Consider the following 20,677-nt stretch of genomic DNA (forward strand, 5'->3'; position numbering starts at 1 on the left):
AACATTCTCTAATGTTTCTTGTATCCCGAGATGGAATAATGTCTCATTCATGCTCTCATATTCTCTTTCTCTGTCTCTCTCTCTCTCTTACACACACAACACGCACACACACACACGCACACATGCACGCACGCACACGTGCACTAAGCTGGCTCTTCCACAGCAAAGCAGCGGGGAGCACGGCTTTACTTGGCAGCAGCCTCGCCCGCCAGCTGCATCTGGGCTGGAGCCCAACTGCACCGAGGAACCAGGCAGTAGCAAAGGGAGGCTCTTCTTGCCTCCACACCCGCCTCATTCCCACCCAGTTCCGACACCAGAGGGAGACGGGGACCCACCGCTTTGAATATATACCATCCCTTCTCTAATGGAAACAAAAGGGTTTCACAGAAGCCGATATCCCGCCAGCCTGCAGTTATTAAACTCAGATCTCAGCAAACCGCATTCATTATGTGTGAAAGTAACCCTGAACTGCCTATGCTACTGGTTGGCACCATGTAGCATAGGTACAAATAACCTAAAACCAAGAAAAATTCAAAACTGATTTCTCTTTGCCATTTGAATGCTTGACATTCTGTAAACTCAGAGGGCTCAATTCCTTTCCAAAATGTCTGTTTGCTACCATTTAGAGGAGGGAGTAAGACAAAGAAACGTACACAGAGCAAGTTACAGACAGCGCATATCTGCGCAGCAGCGTCCTGGACGATCATAGTGACTGTGACACCCAAGTAAGCCCGGGGAGGGGCCGGCAGGCAGGCGGGCTGGCTGACCTCCATAAAGAGGTCACAAACACTCCCCGGAGTCCAGACAGAACTTCCCAGGGTGGCAGAACAGCTGTCGCTTTCTGACTCTCCTCCGGAAGTGTGCCAAAGCTGCTGCTGACTCCGTCCTCCTCATGGGCCAGGCTGGGAGGGTGCTCGGGCTGGGGGGGCAGTGGGGACCGCCCCTCTCTCGGGACTACAGTCAGAGAGGCACTCTGCACTAGACCCGTCCCCACTGGCCAAGAGGTGGAAACCACCTTACGGCCCACTCCCCCTCTACCCCTTCCTTTCTTCGACCCCTTCCTCTTCCACTTGGCTCCCTCCCTGTCTTCTTTCTCCTCAACACCCAAGGTAGAGAAAAAGCCAAAGAACTTGGCTGAAGTCGATGTTCTGGTTATGGCGCTTTCCTCTCTTTCCTTTCATCAATCTTTTTTCTCTCTCTCCTTCTTTCCTTGTTACTGCCATTGTCTCTAATAACTCAAGGATCTCAGCCCCCAGCTCTCCCCAAATTGCCCCCCTAGACATACCCAATTTAAAGACTTATTTCAAAATATTCCCCATTCCCTGGGGCACTAGATTTCATTCTCTTCACTCCGTCTCCCTCACAAGCAGAAGCAACAGATCGGGCTTCTATATTTCTTCTCTTTGCACTACAGCCAAAGAGAAGGGCTGTTGAGAAATTGGGGTAGGCACCTGGGTGGGAAAAACAGACAATGGAAAGGTGAGCAGGGATCATCCCTCTTTCTCCTGCCCTACTGAGAACTCACCAGCATGGCTCATGGGCTATGGATAGGAGAGGTACAGTGCTAAGTTCTGGGCACTTTATAAGCCTTATCTCAACTAACCTTCATGTAACCTGCACTTTACAGAAGAGGGAGGCTTGACGGCGGCAAGCAGCAAATTGGGATTCTGAACCCAAGTCCCTTGGACATCAAAGACCTGGCTCTGGAGTCCCAGGGGCTGCTTCTCTGAGCAGTGGTCATGGGGTTTTGGCCCAACTCTGGATCTACACTATTCACAATCTAGGTTTGCCTTGGTTTAAAAGCCACAGCAGCACCAACCCAGAAATGCTGAGGATACTGGTAATGAGGCATCCTGGAAAGGGACCACCTGACATTCGGGAAAAAACAGAAACAAAGCTCCAATTGTAAGAATGGTAAGAAGGGAACCTAAAAAGGTTATCTCCACTGAATGTCAACCATGTTGACAGGTGAGGGGGATACCATCAGAAATCAAGAAATCAGCACTCTGGAGTCCCAAAGGAGAATTCATCTTTGGCTAGAACTTGTTCTCAGGGCCTTAGACCAGAGTCAAGGAGGCAGCTGGGGTAGATCAGGAGAGGGCTATCACAGTGGGACAGTAATGAAGCTGGTGTTCCTTTATGCCAGTTTCATCTGAATTACATTCATGCCTTCCAAAGCACTTCAACCCAATTCCCAAGCGGCTGCGCTGGCTCGCTCATATCTAAGCCAGACAGCCCGCGTTCGTACATCACTTGGTTTAGACCACTTCAAGGATACTTCAGTTCTGCCTCCTTCTCCAGCCATATTTGCCCAAGTCTCAGTTCCTGGTATGTCAGCTTGTAGAGGACAGGCATTATGCCCGACTCCACAGCAAAAAAAGAAAAAAACAGCCCAGTGCCCTGCACGCGCCTCCATAAACATCCTGCAAAATAAACCCGTGAGGCTGGTTAATCCGGGAAGAACAAAGGAGCTGGGGTCTCGAAGAAAATTCTCCCCCATGGTCCCCACCTTCCAGAGACAAATAATGGGAGGAAAATCTGCCAGGGCGGGCCCTGGACACATGATCTAGAGCAAGGGTTCTTAACCTGGCATCCATGGATGCGCCTCAGGGATCCCAAACCCCCTAATACTTTGTGGGGAACCGTGGGACCATTTACAAAAGGTGGGTTTTTCTGGGAAGAGGTTCCAGAGCACGCATTTTTAGGAATCGCTGATCCCGCGCAATGTGCGGACTGGCAGGGGAAGGCGAGGCAAAGACACAGCAGAGAACTGGCTGGCATCGTGGCCCGCAGAGCCCAGCCTCAAAGTCAATCCTGACACAACACCTCCTCACTGCTCAGCCAGGATCACATTGCTTCGTCCCTTCGGACACAAAAGGCAGGCATAGCACTTCACCGTCCCCACCTGAACCCCAGTGCCCCCCAGCTGGGAACAACCCACACTTCGACGGCACGACCTCTGCTGCCAGCCGCTGCCCAGGAGGCTCCACTGTAAGCACCGCCTACTTAGCCCACCCCAGTTTCCGGGTTTAAAAACTAGACTCTCAGGGGAAGTGAGATCTAAAACTTTCATTACTTTTTCTTAATTACACATAGCAGTTTCCTACAGCCTTCCAAGCCTGTCCTTCTCATAAAACCACAGATCTGATAGGGTTTGTTCCCTAAAAAGCCATCTTGGTGGTTACTGTGCCCTTGTCTTTTCAAGGTTTGGGTTACTGACTTTTCGGTTCAGTGTTTTTTCCCAATTTAACAATTATGCTTCTCCATTTATAAATTTCCAGCCATCATATCTTTCTTTAAAAGGTTTTAAGCTGGCCCTCAGGTATCTTTCCAATCCTCTATGATTTTCTCAAATGGCGGCCTTTGGCCCTGCAGTGACCATTTGTTAAAGGCATTTTAGACTCTGTCATTAAGGCTCAAGGCTATTTATTACACTCTCAATGGATGTTTTAAAATCCTCTCCAACTTCAACTGGGTTTTGTGTTCCCTAACCTATGCAAAAACCCAGATCATATACACATGTACCCACACATACCCACAAACACACGGGTGTGTGTGACTGTATTAGTAACCAGTCCCCTATTGTATCTCTAAGAAAGTAAGACTACACCTCCTGTCCTTATGCAGACGACTTCTACCCCCTTCCATTTATCTAATTCCTGATAGAAGTAAAGCTCTTGCTTTTGTTTCCCACCTCATCTTTTCCGAATATGAACATAATGTGCTATATCGCAGAAATTCTGGAAAGTGCAGAGAAATATAAAGAGGTGAAATAATAATCTTCATGCCCCAAACCCTTCAATTTTTGCACCAGAGGTGACCTTACCTTTTCAGGGAACATCTTCCCCTGCCCATCAAAGTCGTTGTTTTCTTTTTAGAATAAATTCTTTGTTTAACCAATTAAACTTCCTTCAAGATTTCTCAAGGTAACATGCTGCCCTCGAGGGCTCTCTCGAGGCAGAGGCAAGAGAAGGAAGAGCCCTGGATTTGGAATTTAGAAAAGCTGAGACCAAGTTCCAGCTCGTCTTCTTCACTGACTGTACCATTTTGGACAATGACTAGAGCACTTCATACCTCAATTTCTTCATCTGTAAAATGGAGAGAATAGTTCCTGTCCAGAATTCCTCCTACTGGGTTCTTGGGAAGATCAAAAAATGTGTTGGGAAGAAAACCTCTGAGAAAGCCCTTAGTAAACTCTAAAGTACTCCAGAAATGCAAACGATTGTCATTATTGTGGCCAAGGTGGTTTATGTCTGCCTGGGTTACCTTCTTTCTTTGAAAGAATTCCTGTCTTTCTTGAGATTTACATTTGGCTGTTTGCATGCTTCCTTACAGCTTTGCATTTTATCCTAGGTTTGATCAGTTCATGGCCACTTTGCCCAAGGCTCACTTCAATCCTTAAATCCTGGATTAACTGGTGCCTGTTGGTGGGTCTCTTCTGCACTTTTTGCACTACGAATTCATGTTCTGTTGACATTCTAGGAACGTGTCAGCTCACGGCCATACCTTCTTCTCTTGCCAGTTATGATTTGATGAAATACTCAAAGAAGGCAACGCCAGCGTTGCTCTGGAAGCCTTAATTCAGACACAACTGCCTCATGCATGACACCCTGCTACCCAAACTGGTTCTAACTTGGTTGGGGCCAGGAGCCATCAAAGCAGTTACTGCTTACTGCATGCTTACACTGGGACAAGTACTGTTCACAATGAAATAAAATAATGAACTTCATCCTCACGGTAACTGAAAGGCCGGGATCATTAACACCTCATCTTAGAGACAACGAATCTGGGAGTAGAGAGAACTGAAGACATTTGCCCACTAAACTAACAGGGCAGAACAGAAACCCTGACTGTCTGACTCCTGAGTTCTTGGTCTCTCTCAGTGTTTTCAACACGTGCCACCACAGTAGAGTGCAGCAAGAATGCATACAAGTGCATGCCACGCACACCAGGAGCACCACCCCCAGCACCTCCAAACGTGCCGCTGGAGGAGCTGGTAGCCAAGAAAACATAAGAAACCAAAAGGAAACAGCCAGCAGTCGAGAAGCACAAGTTCTGGAAATAACAACCCACTTCATGCAAAACTCCACAGTAATTACACGGATCCCATGCCCCTGCATTTCTGGAAGTCCTGGGTGTGTCCCATATTTAATTAGCACATCAGAAGAATGAAGTCCACAAATATTCATACAGCTCCAAGTCCTAACAACTCTTCAAATTCCGCTGTGCACTCTCTTCTCTTCCTTCCACTGTCCTCATTACGTAAAATCAGACACACACTACGTTTCTTCTAAGTCCCTGACTGTTCAAATCAACCATAAAAATTTACTACAAAGCTGCAGGGCATAAAGCATAGAGCTTAAGCCAGACAGCTGGGTTCAAATCCCGGCTCAGCCACTTGAGCTGGGTTCAAATCCCGGCTCGGCCACTTGAGCTAAGCAAGTTTCAGCTTCTCCATGCCTTAGAATCCTCCTGAATAAAATGTAGGTAATAATTTTACCTACTTTCTAGGGTAGCTGGAAGGGCTGAATTCATAAATGTGTGTAAAGCACCGAGCACAGGGCCTGTAGGCCCTCACACCATGTCAACAGCTGTTTATTACGTGGCCACCGTGGGCCAGCATTCTGCTGGGCATGCAGAAGGCCCAGAGTAGAGGCTGGTTCCACCCTGGAGAAATTCACATCAAAGGTGGGTGGGGCAGAGACACAGCAGGGGTCCCCTCAAACTGGGGAACCATGGGGGGCATGAAGAGAGCAGGGCCTCCAGCCTGAGGGGACCAGGAAAACCCAGAGCAGAGGATCCCTGAGCTGACTCGTGAAGGCGGAACGGGACTGAGAGGCAGGTGAGGTGAGGTGGGGAGGGCACTGCAGAGACAGAGGCAGGAGCAGAGGCCTGAGCGTAAAACGGCCTTTCTTATGTCATTGGCTTGGTCACCATCTCCATCTCTACTCTTCTTGGATCACGTGAAGGTAAAAGATAAGCCTGGAAAAAAATAGTTCTATACGCAGAGCTAGAAAGATTAGTCTCGTTCTCCGTTCTGACAAGTTTTTATCTCGTTTCCTAGGTAAACACTGTGACAGAGACCTGAGGAGATACAGACCAAAGATTACAAACCACAGGTCACAACGCCTTGGTGCCGCTCCGCATTCAGAACACGGGTGACTTTGCCACCGCGTGCCTGTCTTCTCCAACAAATATTTTCTATTCCCTTGCCTATGGGGAGGGGATTACCGCACTAAAGGCCACAGGAAAGCTGTTATCCTGAGCAGGATGGAGTTAATAATATTGTACGGGCGTATGTGTGTATATTAAATTTATGGTTTAAGGGGATTCTTTACGCTTCCTCATGTGATCCACAATACAATAACTGTCTCCCCTAAAAACCTCATTTTGCAGATGAGGAAGGAAGCTCAGCAAGGTTATGTAACCTGCCTGAATCACACAGAGCTGAGGTGAGGTCGGGAAGAGGCCTGGTTTCCTGGCCCGTTGGCCACTGTTCGTTCCTCTTTTAATACCGCTGTAGTTGAAGTCACTGACAAGTAGTTTAAAAATATGCACGTGGCAGAGCGAAGGTACCAGAACTCTTTGTGGCACCAAGAGATGGTGTCTTTCCTTAGATGGAAAAATAGAGACAGGGAATTTAACCTTTATAGTATATGTTGACACATAAACCGCTCTCTGTGTCAAAGGTTAATGCAGGTACTTGAAACAACACTAGGTTCCTCAGACTCTTTTTGGAATAAGGTAAGTCTACCTCATAAAACAATAACCATGATTCCATTAATAATCAAAACCCAATGACAAAGCAGTATTCTTTTTTTTTTAAAGATTAAAAAAATTTTTTTTAATGTTTATTTGTGTTTAGAGAGAGAGAGAGAGAGAGAGACATGGGGTAGGGGAAGAGAGAGGGAGACACAGAATCCGATGCAGGCTCCAGGCTCTGAGTTGTCAGCACAGAGCCCAACGCGAAGCTCGAACTCATGAACCACGAGATCATGACCTGAGCTGAAGTCGGAAGCTTAACCAACTGAGCCACCCAGGTGCCCCCAAAGCATTCTTGACTGCCATTCTCTTACTCTAACCATCTGTATCCACTCAAAGTAGTAGTTGAAAAGAAACAGATACAAGAAAATGAACAATTTTCAAAATGTCCACAATCAAATGAGTAGGAAAGGATCGTTTCCTCTTAACGGGAGAAGAGTTCAAGTTTGGAGGTGAAGTGTATCTAAAGAATGGCAGGCCCAAGCTAAGAACATGGTGCCCAAGCTTCAATCAACATGCGAAATGAAAGAGATGCTGATTTCCAGTGCCATGGATTTCTCCCCTTTGTCTTCACTGAATTACACTAAGGTCTAGAAATTGGCCATAGGGATCCATTTTTTCATTTGACGACAACTTTGCTTTTTGCCAAAAGCAAAACGCAAAGAGAAGTGATCTAAAAGAAGTCACTTCAGCTGAAGTTTCAAAGTACATGCTACTCACAGGTTCCTCTACATACAACATGAAGCCTCATGTTCTTTTACAGGGAGGCAGCTCTTTACAATTTAAAGAGAGAAGGCTTAGAAACAAGGATGTAGCTGGAGGCCTGGCTTGCTGCTCACAGCTGTGTGACCTTGAATTCTTTAATCCTCACTCTGTTCACCTGAGAAAACGATGTCAGCCTTATGGTAAGGATTCAATGTGATAACATATGTTAACATAAACCTGGATATCATGGGCACATTACAAACATCTATTGCCCTAATTCAAAGCCCAATTTCAACAGAAGATTGTCTTGAGCAAAGGCAAGACAATTCCTTTTGGGTAACTATTATAGTTGGACAGACAGGAGTAATTCTCAGTAGGTTCATCCCACCGTTTATCTCTAAAATGATCTAAAAATAACTCTGGCTAATTCCAGGACCTTATTGCACCTCTCCCCAACCTCTGTCTCAGTTGCACAAATGCAGATTTATCAACAAACTAGATTCTCCACCATGGTGACTGAAAGATCGTTCATACATTTCAGAGTTAACCTTGAATTTTATGTTGAAATCAAAGCATCTTTGTAAATAGTGCAGAAGAGAAAGGAGAGATTGAGAAGGTGAATAACCATGGTCCTATTCATTCCACAAAGCCCAGTGCAGTGAAGGTGACTGGGGGATAGAGATGAAAAAGCCCCCAAGGGATTTGTCCCAAAAGCCAGCGTAAGAAAAATGCTACAAACAAAGGGAGAATAAAAATAGTATGTGAACCAACAACTTGGGAGAGCTTATTTCTAGCTGGGAAGATCAAGCAAGACATCATGGGTGAGCCAGCCACTGAGATGGACTTGAGGAACGGACGGTATTGACACGGAATTTGGAGGAAAGGAGAAAAGCATAATCAGCGATGAGTACGAGCATTTTGAAAAAATACCCCTTATTGAACACAATGTAAAATACAGATCAAAGAGGTGAGACACTAAGAAATGGGCGTATTTTCATTCTATTGGCCTAGAGTTAGCATGAAAAGATACTCTCAACCATTCAACTCAGGCAGAATTCACCCAAAGCATCAAGACATGCTTGGATGGCAGAGAAATGGAAACATCAAAGGCATAAATATGTCAACTTTATCCTCAATACACATTCATTTTCATCATCATCTTTATCGACAACCAGCATTTTTCTGAGCACTGCCCAAGTGCAGAAAGCATTCTGCTAAGCACTGAGGACATAAAGTGACATAAGGCATGAATCTTGTTCTCATAGAAAACTGACAAATTAATCAACAAATGAAAGTGATTTCTCTTCCATATGCAGCCTCCAAGAAAATCCATTCAGTGTTTTTTCTCCAAAAATCCAAGGGATCAACATTATCCTACCCAAGAAAGACCTTCTGCATCTGAGCACCCATAGGTAGCACCCAGGGGAGGATTTCTTCTGTAGTCCTTCTTCCTATGTGAGCTGAAGGAAAAACCAGGACACAGACGTAAAGAGAACCAGGTAAGGACTGAAATTGTTCCCTTTCCCCCTTTAAGCCCGGAAACGGTCCCGGAATTTCTAACAAGGTGATAGAAAGGAGAGCCATAAACCCTGAAGGTACCAATTCTGGCTCCTGATAAAGCTGACCAGCAAAACAAATATAAGGGAAAAGGCTACAGCGTCTTAATGATTTGGATGCTTTGCTTACACACAGCCAACAAAGGCTGATCTAAAAATTCAGATCGGTGTGCACACTTCTTGGGTCTCTCCTAAACACTTAGTGCCTCACTCCTCAGCACATCCCACCAAACCCCAGTGACAGTCCAAGCCACACTGATGACCTTTCTCTCCAATCTCCCATCACTATTAGCTGATGTTCAAAAAAAAAAAAAAGAAGCAGGGTTTTTACTCTCTTATGGTTTGTCTTTTTTTTAATTTTTTTTTAACATTTATTCATTTTTGATAGAGAGAGTGTGTGAGCGGGGGAGGGGCAGAGAGAAAGGGAGACACAGAATCCGAAGCGGGCTCCAGGCTCCGAGCTGTCAGCACAGAGCCCGACGCGGGACTCGAACTCACAAACCTTGAGATCATGACCTGAGCCGAAGTCAGACGCTTAACCGACTGAGCCACCCAGGCGCCCATTATGGTTTGCCTTTTTAAAGGAACACAGATCCATAAATCTGCTCTTTTCTTACCTCTACATTTAGGTTCACATTTATTTTTAAATGGGCAGGGAGGGAGCCAAAAAGGAAGGATGTGAGAAAACTATTAACTCAGCTGGCCTAATAATCAGTGATTAAAGTTACAGTCAGAGAAGAACGGAGCACAATACCTCCTACCCTCTTCCTCCTCTTCATGTCCTTAATATTCTACTTCAGGCACTGAGAGGGAGGGTAATGTGGCTAGTGAATTCCAACCAGCACTAAGATAATTGTACCATTCACACCCCTCACCAGTCAATCAGGGTCTGCTCATCCAGCCTCATTTATTAATAGTTTCCCTACACTTACACTGTTATAAAGGAATGCAATGAGGCTTTCTCTCTGAAACGAGAAATGGGGCACCGTCAATAAAGACTAAGTGGAAGGAAGGATGTTTGCAGAACCAGGGGCCGTGCACCTTATTTCACAGCCACCCCTGTTTCAAGGGTGTCGAGGAAAGCAGCTCCTTGACTTCTCTAACTTTCCACGCCAGGCCTATGTCAACGTTGAGAGCGCTCGGGAATAAGCACAGCCCTGCTCCTAATTCAACACCAGTTCCACCCCTTGTATGCACTCTGCACACTAAGTCCCCTCGTATTCCAACCACTTCCTGGGCCTCTGGCTCAGGGACCCTCTGCCCGTCACGTAACTGTTTAACAGCGATAGGGTCTCACTCTACCTGTTAAAACGCTAGGACCGCAGGACATTTAGAGAGACCAGGTGCCTTGTCAATCACCTTGCCCCCTGGTTCACAAGCATGGCCGCACATTAGAATCCCCCCTGGGGCGTATTTTTAAATGACCTCTGCTTGAATCCCTTGTGGAGAGATTTAATTTAACTGTTTGGAGTATGGCCTGGGCAGGGACATCACTGTTGTTTTGCTGTTGTTGGGCTTTTTATATTTCTCTTTGTTGAAGCTCTCCAGGTGACTTTATTATTGAGTTGGGATTAAGGAGCGCTGCATAGCCTGTCTCACAGATTCAGAAATGGGAAAATCAAGGCCCAGAGGCAATGGCTCGCACACAGTCACCGAGTGCAACAACACACACAAAAAGAGAAAGAAGCTTCTGACTCTCAAGACCACCACTGCCTCCACCACCATGTAGACAGCGACTGGATACCCTGCAAAAACTTAACATTTCTAAAGACACATCAAGCAGCACCGTGAAGGGCTCTGAAGATGTGTGTATGAGCAAATGCCCAGCACTGGCTGACTTAAGAGACATGCATTCCAGAGGGGCCAGTGGGGCAGGGCAGTGAACGGGAAAGCAGTGAGAAGAGAGTCAGTGGACGTGGCCCTCCCCCACGGCTGTGTCTTTAAACTTTGGAGCCATTTGCACAGCTTTAAAATGGTGGTTGTAGAGGTCAGATCATCTTCAAGGTATTAATATTAATATTAGAATTAAGTCTTGTTAGTATTAACATTCTCGTCCCATGTCTCTCTCTCTCTCTTTCTCTCTCTCTCACACACACACACACACACACACACACACACACACACACACACACATTACTGTACCTAAACTGCACTGATACATTCAATGCATTTAAGGTTATTTTTTACTATTGTATTTGGTAGGTAAGTCACTATACACGTATGCCCACACACACACAAGTCAGGCGTGTACGGGTGCATGGGGTGTGCACATATTGGGATGCACACGGAACACAACGATTTCTAACCCAAAAGACACCAGCAACTGTGGAAGCTGAGTGACCAGACTGCTTCAGAACACGCACGCATTTTTCACAGAGGACAATTAGCTTTTGAGAAAAGGATAAAAGCCATCACCTCAGCTTTGGGTTTCTTCTGAGCCTCTCTTCTCCCCTCCCTTAACAACGTAGTGCTCTTATCCCACCGTCGGTTTTAAGTCCCACTTCTCAGAAAGAAACAAGATCTCTGATTTCCTAAGAAATTCTAACCGGCGGAAGCCCTGGCAGGGTCCATATAAAGATTAAACTGGACATTTCTTTCTACAGAAGGAAATGCACGGTCTTGGTGAGGCGGTGAACAAAAAGACATGGAGCGTGGCGTGTGTAGAGCATTGTCTGGTTTTCAGGAGTCAAGTGAGTTAATTAGTCAAAACCTTAAATTATCCTAATCTAGGAAGCTCTCTTCTTCGGACATCTCCCTCCCTGTAGGGCTGGACTCCAGGCAGGGTCGAAACCTGTCCTTCCGTTGCCTTCCACGTCTGCCACTCCCACAGGCCCAGCCTGGCTTCCTCCCCTCTCCCCTCTCCTGTCCCTCTGGTCACACAGCCTCCACTGCCCAGCCCCTCAAGTTGCCCTGGAACATTAGTCCCTCAGGTCAGCCAGTGGTGCCATTTGTTCATCCACACCCCTTGAGACTCACACTGCTCTTTTTATACGGAGTGGATCTTAGGGTTACGGGAGGGGTGGTGGGAGGGGGGATGGGCTAAATGGGTAAGGGGCACTAAGGAATCTACTCCTGAAATCTTTGTTGCACTATACGCTAATTTGGATGTAAATTTAAAAAAATAAAAAATAAAACAAGTTAATAAAAAAAAGGCTTCAAGCTGAGCTTCAGCTTCTTTTGCTAATGAAATGAGTATGAACCACAAGACACAGAAAACTGGTGGAAGTGGGGGTGGGGCAAAGGGCAGAAGGACAGGCAGCAGAAAAAGATGCAAATAAAATTCAGGGTAACGTGCATCTCAAATCCATCCGCCCCTGTTAAGCACCCCTGCTACAGGTCCCTCAAGTGGTGGCTGAAAGTGCCTTTGCATCACCTCCACGCCTGGGCATCTCCATGAAGAATGCTTCTAAAACACCAGGCCACCTAAAAAGCCTACCAAAAAGCATGCGGTAAATTCCCTGGGAATAACTGAGCCCCTCGTCCATCACTCCCCTTTGCCATTAAAGAAAGCAGCTAGCGTCTGAGTGGCGTGGCAACTCTCTACCTCTCTACTTTAGAAACACATGGGGCTAGGCTGGTCCTTCATTTCGAGTAGCTTGGCCTGGGCTAGGATCCAGCTCTCTCCTTGGCTACAAACCAACTAACAGCTGTCCCTTTCTTTATAATGGCCATCAACAAAGTTAGTTGCAATCCAGTGGCCTAACATGAAAATGGTATCATTTGCTCCAAAGGCAAGCCTAATAAACAGGGCTAGGATTCATTAACTGTAGAATCACTAAAGCAGAAATTAGAGCCTCTGGCCTTTCCTTTCAAGAAGTCCCTGACTTTATTCTCTGGCCTCATCATTTGGAGTCTGAAATTCCTAATCAATGAACCAGCACATTCCTGTGTTGCTCTTCTCCCCAAGTTCAGGGACGCAAGGAGGAGCAGAAGGCTTAGGGCTTTTGTACCAATTTACCTCTCCATCTGCTCTCCATCCTCCTACAATGGCCATTCTCTCCTTCTCTTACATTTTATTTTTAAAAATAAAAACACAGTTTAAACGTCAACACCTCATTTTCCCAGGCTTCCTTCCTTCTAGATCTTACCTAAGTATATGATGATCTCTTTACACATGTCTCCCCCATTCAATCATAAACTACTGAAAGGTACAAACCAGAGCTCATTTTTTCCTATAACACAGTTTTTGACAAATACTGGTTCTTAACAAATGTTTGTTGGATAACTGAGTAGAGCAAATGACATAAAAATAGATGCAGTTAAAAGAAGAGTGTGTGAAAGAAAAGAGACAAGGAGACATTAATAAGTAGATAAACACTATCTAGAGGAGAAGAACATAAAAAGAAAGAGAAGAATCAATTATAAGAAGGGCCAGAATAAGAATACACAGAGAATGAAAGGGGAAGAAGCAAAAAGACGCACAAAAAAGACGGTGAAGAGCGACCGAAGAGGGGAGATGGGTGAACTTGGATACACGGATTGCTCCTGGATCTTTTCTTCTTTAAGAACAAAGCAGGAATTCTAAAAGTTCCAAGAAGAGAATATGTATGTGGAGCCGCCAGTGTTAACCATGATGTAGAATTAGGTTCAGGAATGAGACAGACCCCGGATGCATGGCCCGGGCAACTGTGGCATCACTGGAGAGTGTTAGGAGTGTGAAATCTCAGGCCCCACCCCAGACCTAGTGAATCAGAACGTATGCTTTAACAAGATCCCCAGGTGATTCCTATAAACAAAAAACTTTGAGACGCGCTGATGTAGACATCTGACATCCACAGGTAACCCCAATGGTGTGGTGCACAAAGCATTGCCAGCAAGCAGCTACACAACCTTGAGCAAATCACTTCATGTCCCTGGATTTCCGTTTCTTCACCTGTGAAATGAGAAGGTCAGAGCAAATGCATTCTGAACAGTCGCAGAGCTCTGATCTTCTTGATCTCATCCAATAGCATAACTTCAAATCGTTCCTATACCCACCAGAACAAACAACAAACAGCATTATTTACTAATTAATATTTCACTTCCTCTCTCCACGCATTCACTTGGTATTTTTTCAAGTATCTGTTATGTGCCAGGCACTGTGCTAAGAACAAATGTGTTAAGAGCAAACATCCCTCCCTGTCCTCAAGGAGCTCCCAAACTTGTCAGGGAAACAAAGCATCGAAACAAAATTGGGATAAAGCGTGCTGATCATCATGAACGAGCACTGGCGATGCACAGAAGGCAGGGCAAACATTCTGCTTGGGGCAGTCATGGAGGATTTCAACAAAGGGCCAACATATGCACCACGTCCCTTCCCTGCCAGCCTCAGCTGCAAGCACTAAAAAGTGAAGAGACAAAAATAAGGTGGTTGGAGAGCGTCAAGGAACCGACCAAAGGCTCCTGAACACTCCTCTCTGGGTTCACAAAATGCCAAGACCACCGCACAAGAGATTTTGTGTAATGGCCGCAGATAGTGCCATCCATAGCCACAGGTGCCCCCTAGAAACCCACCTCCTCTGACTTACGCCTTTTCCCTCGTTCCGACTACATTTGGTTCTTCTAGCATCTGCGTCCCTCTGAAAGGCAGTATCAATTCAACCACTAATGTACTCTCCCTAGAGACTTCTTCTGTGGTTTCAAAGAGGGGATGCACTTTAATAAATGTGAACAATTCATTAGACCAGCAACTCCTTTGATCTCTATGTATTTATAGAGACGACACTGGTATCCGACTGCATGCACAGTAGCAGAGACTGAAAATGTAATTTACTGAAAGGAGGAAATTTCTAGAATTCCTAAGGAGGCTGGAGAATGGCAGTGGTGAAAAGGAACCTCACTTGCCAGCTTATCCACTCCTGACCCCCAGCAAGTTACATGAGATGAGTGGCTTTGCCAGTCCTAGCCTTCCTGATTAAGGAGAGAAGGCTGTCCCTCAGAACAACAGTTTGCCAACCTTTAGAACGGTGAGTTCCACCCTGGCTTCCTTGCTGGTCCTGACTTGTACAGGCTGATTTGTTGCTACGGTCTCTTCCCACACAACCTGTCCTCCCCCTGCCTCCTAGATTTCCTACTCCATAAATATTCATTACATTTGCTTTCACTTGTTAGCAGTGGTGGACACATCACCTTCATCTTCATCTTGCTGACCGAGAAAGTAGGGGGGAAACCCCTGCATCCTGGGTTCATCGTCTTCATGGAGGAGAAGGGAGAATGTTTTACAAGGCAATGATGATGTGGCCAAGGGCTGGATCAGCCCAGTCCGTTTTTTCTCCCTGTCCAGCACCACTCATCACCCCCCCCAACCAATTTCAGTCCATGTGTCCACCTCCCAGGCACCCATGCCCCTCCCCACACAAGGCTGGTGCATATACATGAAGGTCACACAAGATGGTGGAGGTTCTGAAGCCATCTTTCTGGAGGTGAAGCAGAATACAAAATCAAGGTACCTGCTGTTCACTCCTTCACCAGAGGAAGTCGCTCTTCTCGCTCAGCCTTAAAAAGAAAGGCACTTGATGTGCAAAGTAGTGACTAGAGACATTTTTTTCTTCCTCCTCCTTTCCCTTCATTTTACCCCCTTACTTAGTCTCTGCCTCTCTCTGCACCTACCCCTGCCATAAATTACACATATACGGTGGCAAAGAAAGACTCTTCAGACAGACAGGCTTCCTAGGAATGGAACAGAGAGTGGAAATTACACAATCCAGGGGCACACCCTGCTCCTCTCTTTGCATGTTAACAGGTATCTCTAGGCGGCCATATCGCTCTGTGTTCACAGGTCCGTCATGCTTTGCTACACCTGAAACATAGAGATAGAAGGCAACCATGTTGTTCTGCTGCCCTTCAAATCACCAATCTAAACTCCTTAACCTTGCTTCCTTGGGAAGTCTTTATTTCCCATCAGGTTTTTTTTCTTTTTTTCCCCTTAATTGCACATCACAGAGGCTCCTCAACTGAAATTAAATTGGCTCTTCCTCCCACCAGCAGCCACATTTCCTCCCCATGGAACCCACACTGTAAGGGGGGTGGCAGAAGGAGAGATGACAAAATAGAACCTAGTCAGCTCTTTGTGCCATGAAGGAAAAAAAAAAAAAAAAAGAGGACGGTGGCCTGGAGCAGCCCAGAGCCCCACGGAGTCACGGCCTCACCAAGACTGCTCATGAGGACAGGAAAAGCCTGCCTCATCAGGGTTCCAAATGGCTTTGGACATGGGGGAGGTACAGACCACCTGTGGTGATTCCACCTGGAATCCTCCGTAAGCCACTACCAGTTGGAATGTCTCCCCTTCTCTTTGTATCTTTCCTACCCTGGAGTCCTCCTCTTCCTCAGCACCCTCCCCTTTTAATCTCTTGTCCTTCGCCTAGTTTTAGGGCCAACCCATGATGGCCTAGAACCTGGCTTACTCCCATTAGCATTCTGGGAGAATGTGGCTGAGACTCTGTCAAAAGCTCTGCTGTCAACCTGGTCACCAACCAACATGACGAAGGACCTAGTCACTGTAGAGCCCTGTCGCAGGCACCGGGCACGCAAAAGGGGCATATGCCCCACGGACACCCACCTCACCTTGTTCATCTGCACGTAGGAAATCATTGCACACGGAACTGCTTTTCCCACCCATACCTCTGTTCTATTTCGAAGTAAAATTAAGAATACATCCTCCCACTCGAAGGAGTAGAAGCAGATGGAGAACTAGCCCGGGTGTCTATAAGGTGAGCACACACCCGATAACCTCAGCTGTTTGTAGATATGGTGAGAACGGGGCTCAAAGTGGGATCCCACTCTCTCATTCTGATGACACCATGGTTACAGATCGCCGCTTAACGGATAAAAGCTCAAAAGAATGAAACCTGGAGGAGAGGAGTAGCGAATGTGGATTATGTCCATCTTTTCTGGACAATGAAGAAATACCTTCTGGTGTGATGTGGAGTGACAAGGATCTTCTGCTACTTCCCCCACATCCCTTTGGTATTCTGGACCGTTTCAAAGTACAGTTATTAAAAATGCCAGAATAAAAAAAAAAAAGATTTGGGGGTAAAATGCTTTCAAGAAGACCAGTGATGTAATGATTCTGCTACATTATTTTGTAGATCTTTATCTCAACCTGATTTCTGCATCTGGGCACTTCCCGAGTTTGGGGGTGTACCGTCAGTGGACCAACAAGGAGAGCACCAGTCACCAGCTCACCATCATGGCCCTCCAGCCTGTGGATGATCTGCTTTCCTCAGGAGTTGTCTTGGATTGCATGAGCGACTAGCTGAAGAGTCATTAGCTAAGTCTTTTCTGTTTCTCCTGCTATTTCTCCTTTCAAGCCCCTAAAAATACTGCCTCGCCACCTTCCATATGCCATAAAAATTGATCGGAGGGGGGGAAATAAAGTATGAATTCTCTTTTGAAGGTACAAGACTAACACATGCAAACGGCACATCTCTTTGTTTAACACAAAGACTCACGTGTCAAATTCTGCACCCCTTCCACATGCACAGCATTTCAGAAGTCTGCAAGATAGCCATTTTGCAAGAGTGTGGAAGTAACAGTTTGCTTGGAGGATGTGTGGGTATAAATAGATGTGTAGACAGAAGGAGAATTTTACAGCTCAAAAATAATAGCACATGAAAAGATATAAATTAAAAGGAGACTACTGACAGAATTCCTTCTTTCCAAGCTTAAGATTTCAGTCCTTTTAACCTGCAGCATCCTTCAATTCCAGGTGTTCTTAGACCAGCCTGATTCCCCACCTAGACCTGTCCCTCTGCAGTAGGCCTCCCGGGATCTCTGGGCCCGGTGTCCATGCTTTAGACAGCAAGTGGACTTCAGGGCAACAGCCACAGTAATCTCAATCATCATTTTCATTTTTTAAAGGGCATTAAAAAAAAAAAAAAACAACCCTAGGAAGGTAGGGACAGGAGACAGAGAGGCATGGAAGTGTCAAGGGGGAAAAGCTAGCCTGAAAAAAAAAAATTTTTTTCTAGATTCCCATAAAAATCAGAGCTTTAGCCCTGGGTGAATAAAATGCTATTTAACTCAAAAATCACATAGGTCTCCCATGCATGTCTACATACATCAACCTTTATGCCATCCAACATCTTCTGTCCTTACATACATCCACCCCCAATGCCTCCTAAAAATCCAAAACCTGTTTGATGAGGAAGGAAAAGGAATAACATGGGAGATTTCCCCCTTTGTAATAAGCCCTTTTTTTCCCCCAAACCAGCATTATTTTATTATCTTGTCACCGTTTCTTCCAAAAATTCCACTTGAGGGATTTGAAGAGAGAGATAAACAAGGAATCCCTACCCCAGGTGAGACGAAAATAAAATAGAATTTGCCCTACCTTGGTTTGTAGAAGACAAACCTCTAGACGGACAGATTAAGGGAGTGAGCATGTTGGGAATGTCCAGTCTCCTCTTCTCGCTGGCATATCCATATAAGAAAGACGAAGGATAAATGAAAGGAAGATAATTTAAAATCCAATTTTGCGTGAATTTTGTTTTAATCTTGTGTCTTGAAGAGATGCAAATTCAAAGAAAAAAGACTGAATTCAGAGGTAATTCAGGATATGGAGAGCAGCTCACAATGCAGAATCCAGAGTAATTATTCCATTTGCATGTGAGGTTAGTGGCTGGGCTATTTTTTTAATGCTTCTTCTGGCAATTACGGTTTTTGATTTTTGGAGCTTTAGTGGAGGAGGCTCTGTGTAGAGAAGCTGGGGGCCGGCTCTGTCCCTCCGTGGAGCATGGTCATTCCCAAAGCGTCCCCTTCCTAAGGGGGAAAAAGAGGCGGTCAGGGTTTGATTCGAGTGTCCCCGGAGGGTGAGAAAAATGCATCCCGAAAAAGATATCAATTCGTTCGAAGGAAAAGGGGGAGGAAACCCCGCATTTCCCACAGAGTGCACACGAGAGGAATTGAAAACAGCTGGCACCGGTCTATAAATAATTCAGAAAAGGTCTGGCTATACCATTCCTGGGACAGGCATGGATGAGAGGTGGGAAAGCCAACCTGAATGGAAGAGGAGAGAGGGAGGGAGGGAGCAAAGGAGGGAAGTGGTAAGGAAGGAGGAAGGGAGGGAGAGGCGGCACCACAGAGCAACACACACTCACACTCACACGCAGAAACACAATCCCCACTTAACTCGCCAGCAAGTGCGGCCCCCAGCCCCATCTGCAGTGCTGCTGACATGTCTGTCTCGCTCTCCCCATCGCCTCCAGCAGCAGCGCCTCCTCCCACCCCAGGATTGTGCTGAATGGGTTCTGATTGTGCACTGGGTGCACACTGGGCATTTCTTGGAAGGGGCACACTGACACGCGCGCACACACACACACGCCCCCGACGCGCACGCGCCCCCGCGCGCACACTCACACTCACCCCCGCGCACACTCACGCCGCCGCCGCGCTGATGTGCAGCGCACGGGGCTTCACCTGCAACGTGTCGATTGGACGGATGGTCGCGGCGCGTGGCTCCGGCCCGGGGCACCGATGCCCAACCTCTCTGCTCGGTAAGGGGATTAACCCTCCCCAAAGACCAGAGAAAGCCCTACCCCTTCACCCTAAAAAAAAAAAAAAAAAAAAAAAAATCTTTTTTTTTTTTTTAAAACCATGTCCAAATTAGCAAGTGCCGGGTTCTGCTGGATTTAAGAGCTTCACCTAACACCAGGTTAGTTAACGGTTCACCGCTTCGACCCTTTATCTTCCTGACACCCCCAAACCCCAACACTGAGACATGAGACTCCAAAGCGAATATTTACGTACCGACTCGGAGCGCCTCAGCGATTGCAGAATCTCCGGAGAGGGGTGGCGGGGGGCAGGGGATTGAGGGTTTTCCTTCCCTGCAAAGCAGGATTGATAATCCGTGTCGGGGGTTTTGAAGTTCACGACTCTTCTTGGCCAAGCAAAAGAAAATGCATTCGGACGCCAGCACTTCTGGATTGTGGTCATCAAAAATCACCCTGACGAACACTTTCGATAGGAGCAAAGCCCCGAGATTTCCTAGAGGTGAAGAAGCCGAAGGAAGTGGTTTTTGAAAAGGGGTGGGGGGACCTTCCTTTCTCAAAAAAAAAAGGGGGGGTGGAGAGGCAGGAGCCCAGATTCCAGTTGGTGATGATCGGAGCCGGGGGAGGGGAAGCGGGCGGGGGCAGGCTGTGCAAGTCAACCGCGCGGCAGCGGGAGAGGAAGGGGAGGAGGGGGAGGAGGGGGAGAGTAAGAAAAATGGGTATTAATCACCGGGGACGGGGGCTGGGCGGGAGAGCACAGGTTGCCTGGTCTGGATTTGGGTCTCACACCCAAAAACGTGCCCCCCCCCCCCCCCGCCCATACACACCTACCTCACACACACTGGCTCTGGTGGGGGGAGAAACCCACGAAGCCAGGGAAGATGTTTCTGCTCCCAGGCCGTGTGTGTGCGCCCGCGTGTCCTCTTTCTCCACGCCCCCCACCCCACCCCACCCCCAAACCCCTGCACCCCCTCACTCCTATTGCTAAGACTCCGGCGGAGGCAGCCTTCCACGTCACGTGCTGGGGGAAGTGGGGTAGGTAGGGGGAAAAGGCTTAACCCGAGTCCGTGGCGCCTCCTGCCGGCCGCAGTGGGGCACAGCAATGAGAAAGGGCTGCTAAGGGGTGTGGGGAGCGAGACAGTGCCCCCGGTGGGCGGCCGCACTCGGCTGCAAAAAGCGTCTCAAAGG

General features: G+C 46.8%; 1 protein-coding gene across 1 annotated transcript in view; it reads right to left on the reverse strand.

Moving 5' to 3' along the window:
* GRIN2B (glutamate ionotropic receptor NMDA type subunit 2B) overlaps positions 1-20,428 on the reverse strand; it is a 421,692-nt gene extending 401,264 nt beyond the window's left edge. Inside the window, exons 1-3 of the mRNA XM_027035607.2 lie at positions 20,321-20,428; positions 19,749-19,985; positions 18,334-18,761 (exon numbers count right to left, since the gene is read on the reverse strand). The gene's annotated coding sequence lies outside the window, so the exon portion shown is untranslated. The remainder of the gene's footprint in view (positions 1-18,333; positions 18,762-19,748; positions 19,986-20,320) is intronic.
* Positions 20,429-20,677: the final 249 nt, after the last annotated feature.

The sequence above is a fragment of the Acinonyx jubatus genome, chromosome B4 (assembly GCF_027475565.1).
Source record: "Acinonyx jubatus isolate Ajub_Pintada_27869175 chromosome B4, VMU_Ajub_asm_v1.0, whole genome shotgun sequence".
In the NCBI taxonomy this organism is placed as follows: domain Eukaryota; kingdom Metazoa; phylum Chordata; class Mammalia; order Carnivora; family Felidae; genus Acinonyx; species Acinonyx jubatus.